The sequence below is a fragment of the Humulus lupulus genome, chromosome 1, assembly GCF_963169125.1.
Source record: "Humulus lupulus chromosome 1, drHumLupu1.1, whole genome shotgun sequence".
NCBI classification, from domain to species: domain Eukaryota; kingdom Viridiplantae; phylum Streptophyta; class Magnoliopsida; order Rosales; family Cannabaceae; genus Humulus; species Humulus lupulus.
The window spans coordinates 288,087,054-288,094,783 of NC_084793.1; positions in this window are offsets into that span (position 1 = coordinate 288,087,054).

A 7,730-nucleotide genomic window follows, 5' to 3' on the forward strand; every position below is an offset into this window, starting at 1 on the left:
CGCAGAGTATTGTTAAGAAACTTAACTGTTCTTCTAATTTCTTCATAGTTTTCCAATGTATCCTTAGAATCACCTAGACTAGTGTGGACAATTATCAACACATGAGATAGATATAGAGGGAAGAAGAGAAAATAACAAAGAGGCTTAGAAAAATGACTTGTGTTTAGAGAGAATCTAAGACTATCAGAAAACAAGTGATTAAACTTCTCTGTCCTCTCAGAAATCTTAACTTGTGACTTCTCTCCAAGCACTCATTTTATAGACTCAATTAGGCCATTTAATTTAATTAAAAAATCAATAAAATAATAGCCAATTAACAGTATTAGGTCGAAAATATCATGGGCTTTAGGCCTCTGAAATTTCCCATTTGATTATAAGCCTATTGAACTTAATATCAAGGCCGGTATTATTTTCTATTGATTTAATTAATTAAATAATCATTTAAATTCTTTTAATTATTTATAATTTGAACCTTTGATTGAAATTTATTTATTAATTTGGATAGCAATTTATCTTAATTAATAAATCTGCCATAATTTCTCTTTTCTTCTCAAAACTACACAACTTTGTGAAACTATCCAAAATTGACCTGGTCAACTTTGATAATTCTAATTGATAATTAAATCAATTAATTGAGACTATCTAGATGATTTTATCCAAGGTATAATGGGGACCATGGGCCTATGAAATCAAGCTCCAATAAGTTATTATAAATCTAACAAATAAATTAACTAACTTATTAATTCATCGTGACTCCACTATAGACTCGGAATTGCACTCTTGAATTCATAGAACGCTTTATAACAAATATAGATACACTATTAATTATCCATTGTTACAACCATAATTGTCACTCAATCCTCTATAGACGGTCTACAATGAGATAGGACTAAAATACCGTTTTACCCCTCATTGTATTTTATCCTTAAAACACTTACTTCTTTGTTAATGATATTTCAGTAAACTAATTTAATTACTGAAATGAGATCTCTATCATTTAACACCTTGAACCAAACTAAAAGGAAACTATCGTTTCACTTCTTCATCAGAAGCTATAGATGTTCATATCTATGATTAACACTCCCACTCAATTATACTACCGAGTTCCCAAGATGTAAGTATGGGCTAGTCCGTAGGGTAAGTTGGTAACGAACAAGTCAAAGAACTCAAATAATACAATCGGTTAGAATACTAACCACTCAGAATTGAGATTGAATTGACCTATGGTCAACTATATGATATGATTAGAATAGAGAATAACGGTATGTTTACTTATCTTATCAATTGTCAATCCGATGTAACAAATACATCCGATCTTATCTACTTTGCTAATGTTCTGGAAAGAACATAACACTGTAATGTGTAAGTAGATCATATCGTAGATTGGCAAGTCAGTGTAAATCCGGTGTACTGACTAATCTTAGGACTAACTTATTTTGAACATATAATCATATTTATATTCCACTGTGATTATGTCACTATAAATAAGAATATCTATATGCTCGGGATTTAATAGAAGTTTATATTAAACAAATAATCATGAAAATAAAACATGTGAGCAAAGTAATTGACCAAGTCAAAAAATGATTTCTATTCTTTTATTGATAATAAAATGAGATTACAAAGAATTTGAGTTTTAATTAGGGCATAAAACCCCAACAGATGGAGGGGTTCGCGCGAAGGGACTCTCGGCTAATGGTTGCGACGAAGCGTGGGAAAGGCCTGACATCGGCGTTTTGGGTGCTGGGGTCTTGGAGTCTGATTTTGTGCGCAGTAGGGTTGGGTGCTTAGGGATCTTGCAACTTGGAGCTAAGATGGAGAGATGCGAGGGGTCCTGGGCTTGTGCAGAGGTCTGGGTCGGGTTGGGCTTGCACAAGTGGAATCTCACCTGTGATGTGCATGGGCGACGGAGCTCGAAGCTTGGACGGGGTCGCGAATCACTGGGGTGTTCGGAGCTTGGGACGGGGTGCACTTGGGCTTGATTTTGGGGCTTGGTTGAGGATGAGGCTAGGGGTTCTGGGTTCACGGTTGGTTGGGCAATGAGGATTGGGTGCAATTCTGGGTTTTTTTTTTTTCAATGTTGTTATTGTGAGGTTGTTGTCATGTTGCATTTAAGTTTCTTTTTTGATATTGTATTGTCGTATGTTGATTTCTTAAAATGTAATGGGTTGCACTGTGTTGTTGTGGGGTTGTTGTTTTTGTGTTATTTAGATTTTATATATAATTATTTTCGTGTTGGTTTTTAGTTGTTTAAGTTAATATATAGTTGTTTTGTTGTTGTGTTGATGTCTATTTGTTGTTTAGATATTTTCACATATATTTTGATTTAAAAAGAACATGTTAGCATGCAATCGGTTAATGTTTAGTTGTTGTCTTATTGCTGTTTTTAGTTGTTTCATTGACAACGTATTTTTGTAAATATAAAACTTTAAAAAAATATATTTTTTGAAAACTTAAGGTAGTATTTTTGAAAAAAAAAATCAGCGATCATAAAAAAGTAAAAAAAAAACACAAAAAAAAAACCCAAAAAATAATTGTCATGGTTCATTAAAATTCATGGCATTTTTATCAATTTATCTTATTTTTTTTAATAATGTTTATTTTATCTTTTAATAGGAAACTTTGATTAGATATTATATTATTGACAAATCTTGAAGACTTTAATTTAACTAGTCAATAAACATTTGTTAAAGAAAAATAATTCACTAATGGCAACTACTATGGTTGCCTTTGGTAAAAAATTTATTTTTAAATTTTTTAAACACAAAAATAAAATTATATTTTTGTTTTAAGTTTTTTTATTTTTATAAAATAAAAAATTTGTTTGGTAACCATTTTTGTTTTTTTTTTAAAATAAAAATAAAAATACGTTTGGTAACTTTTATTTTTATTTTCTAAACTAAAAAATAAATATATTTTTGTGACCACTATTTATTATTTTAATAACCAAAATAAGAAAATTATAGTAAAAAAAGATCATAATAATAATATCCAAGTAATCTCAAATCTCAAAAATCAATATCTATCCATGAGATAACACAAAATAAATAAAGTCTACATAATAAATTAAAAATGTATGAACTAATAATTGTCCAAACGTAAAAAAAAATATTAAACAAGTCATAACAATCAACTAATATTTTTACTCAATTTCACTATCGTCGAATAGCTCACCATATATCATCAGCAATTTATTCATGAACATGAGCTATTTCACGTACATGAGTTCTGGAAATACTGAACTTTACAATATCAGTCGAAGCTGTAGCGTCTCAGAATTTTACTTAGTTAGATAGTAGTAGTTTGTGCTGTAGTATTTTAGTTTTCGTGGTTGTTGGTTCAACTCGAGATTTTTTTGGAAACTCATAGAGATAGTTATGGATTTTATAAGTTTAACCTATAGTTTAGAAATATTAATTTTATCATAGGGTTTGATTAATATAACTGATCCTAGAAATATTATTTATTGTAACCTAAGGTTTAGAGAGAATAATTAAGAATGTAACATTTGTCACATGCATGTTTATTAAGGATTTAAGGATTTTAGATGCATAAATTAATAAAGGATAAACCTAGGAAGTCTAGAACCTTCCCTCAGCTGTTAAGATCTCGTATTACTCAGTCAAAGTAGTTTGAAATATTTCAAGTCTGCTGAAAGTGTGCAAAAACATGTTTAATATATCAGCATAAACCGATATATCGCAGCTATAGGGGCCGATATATCGCCTATAATGATACAGAAAACACGTCGACTTCGCACGAACGAAACCCTCGGAGGCTCGGGAAATGGGGTAGGCGATATATCGCCTATAGGGGGCGATATATCGACTCCCTCAACCATTTTTGAAACTCCTTGGAATCCGAGCTAGAAACAGCCCTCAACAACTTGGACTTGCTCTTGAGCGATTTTGACCGAGTTCTGGGCATCTGTTGAGCAGGAAATCCAATTTTTATTCATTTATTTATTTATTTTAATGGGAGTTAGTTTCACTCCTTGAACTCTATAAATAGGACCCTTCACTCAGCCATTTGTATCATCTTTCAAACACTTCGCAGAGCCTCCAAGCAGCTAAATTCGTTCTAGAGAGAAACACTAGGGTTTTGGGGTTAAAAGCTTTCAAATCTAAGCTTTTCTAAACACTTGGGAAGTAAGCTAGAGTATGATTTTGGTATTGAGGTGTAGATCGAAGTTCTAAGTTGTCTAAGGTTCTCTCAATCCTCAAGTTTAGTTCATCACAGTTCCTTTTATTCTTTTCTTTTACTTCAAATCCTAACTTGTTATAATGGCTTTTGGTTAGGTGTTTGATTTCTTTGAAAATTAAGTTTTTCGGTAAGTTCTTATCTTGGTGGTTTAGATCTTCTTTTCATCCTCTTTTCTTTAGGAAACTTATGGTTTTACTATTTTGTTTTAGGAGTTTTCGATTCCGCACTTGTCTCCAATACCCCTATTTTGATAAGGAAAATAAGTTAGATTTTATGTGTTATGATTATGTTTATATGCTATGTGTATGTATGTATGTATGTTGTTTTTTTATGTTTGCAGTCGCTTGGGAAATATGGTTGCTTAGATAGAAAATAAGCAAATCCCGAGATTTTTATCATTATCGTAGACTATAGTTGTGTTTAAACCTACCTCTAAATAGTAGCAAAAGGACCTAGATGGTTTCTATCACATACTACCGTAATGAGTTAATGGCCATTAATTTGTAGTCTTACGTTTTATGTCTTTACATCTTATGTTTTATGTCTTTACATCTTATGTTTTATGTTATGCTTTAGTATTTTTTCCTTAGTAGGCATTAGGCTCATTTCTTTTTATTTAGATGGTGCAGGTAAATGAACATGGAAGGCGGGACTGATTCTAGGTGGCTTTGGCATGTGTATTGGGAGAGGACTAAAGAAATGGACCGATGGAATCGATCGAGGATGACACTGACATTTGAGTCTTTTATTTATGTATTTATGATTTCCACATTTAGTATTTGACCAATTAATTAAAGGTTTTGTTTTTTTCTTTATGATTTTATGTAATAACAATGGGATACCGTATTTTGGAATTTTTTATAATAAAGTCTATTATTTTATGTTTATATCCAAAATATAGTAGTATGTCTTAGTAGTTTTTAAAGGTCCAAGGTCCTTAAGTTAGTCGGGTCTTTACAGTTGGTATCAGAGCCACGATTCATATGCATGATGTTCTCCTTGATACACACGCAAAAGCTCTGGATATAACTGCCAATGTAAGTGTTTATGTTATGAATATTCTGTTTATATCTAATGTTTTAGTCATTATGGTATTAGTCAAAATGAATGAAGCCATGACTTATCAAGATATCCGTGCCATTAAGGCAATGAAAATGGTTAGAGAGCCAAGGGATACAATAGGAGTGCTAGAAAGAATCACTCAAAGATTGGTCAAATTTCACAAGGAGATGGTTAACCTTCAAATCACTAGGCAAATTATGATGAGAGCCATGGAACAATAAGTCCTAGTAATTATGTTTTTTTAAAGATTTTCCTTCTGTAGTTTCAAAATTAGAAGAATTATGGGAAACTATAGATAATGAAGATGATTTACCGGTAGCCATGAGATATTATTTTCTTATACTTAGGTTTACCTATAGGTTTGAGATTCAATTCACCAATGAACAAAAAAATAATATCCTAATGAATATTCCCCGTGCTAGTTTCGAGGCTTATGATATTGATGATTATGAGGAAATAACTGATGATATGCTAGATAAAGGGTCAGATGTAGAAGATCCTAATTTTTAGAAATTTTACCCTATTTATTATTAGTATTGTTTCTTTAATTATTTATTTAAAATTATTATTGTAATAAGTGAATTTTTTTTCCAAATGAATAAAGTTCTAAATTTTTGAATGACATGTTTGAATTTGATATTTGATGAGGGTGGATACAAATCAATGAACCGGGTTTTGTATTGAGAGTTTAGGGGGCCTAGTAGTGGGAACGATTTTACTAATCCTAGCCCTCCTCAATATGGTTAACTTTGGAACAACGAAAAGTTTCGAGCCTAAGAATTAAGTCATATAGGGTGTGTAACACCCCAAGTTGCTAATAAGGTTTAGGACCTTGATTAGCGTGCCTGGAGGGCAATAAGTGAATTAATATGCGAATACATGAACTTAAATGAATATGTGATTAGAATGCATGTGTAGGTGGTATAAATATGCATGTGGGCCCCGTTTGCATGATAGGGGTAAATTGGTAATTTTAGCCCGTTGAGGGCATAAATGTGATAATTGTATTATGTGATTTGTACCACGTGAGTGTGGTGATAATAATGTGATGCACGTGCCGAGACAGTCCTAGAGTGCTAGATAACTCAAAAGTCACAACGAGATTTCACACCCGGCTCGGGAGGAGCCTAGGGGTACTTTGGGGAATTTCGTGAGTTGAGTTGAGAATGAGAATTTGTGGTTAATGGTTATTGGTGATTAGGTAACCTGAGTAACCATTAGTAATCGCTGAGAGTAACAAGTTGTAATGAAAAATGGTAGAATAGTAATAGAAAGGAAATGACGAAAAGGGCCTTGAGGTTTAGTTAGGAAAGGGTTTCTATGAGGGGTAAAATGGTCATTTTGGGTGGATGGATATGCTCAATTTGAGGGCTGGGGACTCTAGAACCATTTAACAAAAAGGAAACTCAACCTCTCTCTATCGATGCTCTCTCTCTCCCTCTCCCTCTCTAAGGTGATTGAATTTGAAGGATTCTAAGCTAGAGCTCAAAGGATTCAAGGCTAGGAATAGGGCGATTGATCTACTAGGCTCAAAGGTGAGTTTTACTCAGTAACTTGATTGAATTCTACAGAGAAAAGCTAAGGTTAAGAGCTGATTTATGTGTTTCTGTTTGGTGGATTTTGGGTTGAAGCTTGGCTAGGTCAATTTGGGAAATAAGAGGGATATGCTTGGAATTGGACTTGGAGAAGGCTCAGGGATGAATTTCAACTTGAGGTAAGGTTCTGTGCAACTCTGATATGTTTTAGCTGAGGTGGTTTAAGTTTCTGGTTTATTGGTTTAAGTTTCATAGAGTTTTAAACCAATTTATGAATCATGGATTTGATTGTGTGCTTAGACTTGTTTTTGGTGTTTGTAAGTTGTTAGATGGTTTATTTGAGGTTTTTAATTCAATTTGAGGTTTAGGTATGAGTTTGGGATGAATTGGGAGTGTTTTGGTTCGGGGAAAATGCAGAGGAAAACCTAGATTTATGGGTTCACGAAGGAGCGCCGCGACCCTGTTCTTGGGTGCCACAGCGCGAGGCTGTTTCTGGGAAGGGAGTGCTCTCTGACTTGCTGGGCGCCACAGCCCTCTAGGGCAGCGCCCCGACGCTAGGCTATTTTCAGAGCATTGAATTTTGCAATTTTGAGCTTTTGCTCCGGGGGTTCGGGGGATGTTTCCGATGTGTTGTTTTAGGAATTTGGGGATTCTGAGAGTGAGGGATTGGTCCCGGGAAGTGGTTTTGGATTGGTTAGCATTAAAGGGTGTTTATATGTGTTGTGACTAGGTCCTTGGAGAGGCTCGAGTTAGAGGACCGTGCTCGCGGCCTTGGTGCATCGGAAAGGTCGGGATACAGGTAAGAAAACCACTGTTCCCATAGAGCTTGTATGCAGGGCTGAGCCCAATATGTCTGAATTGCAGGGCGTAGCCCTTTGATTGAATTTGTTAGTATTCAGTATATGTTTGTTATGCTATGAATGCGATTAG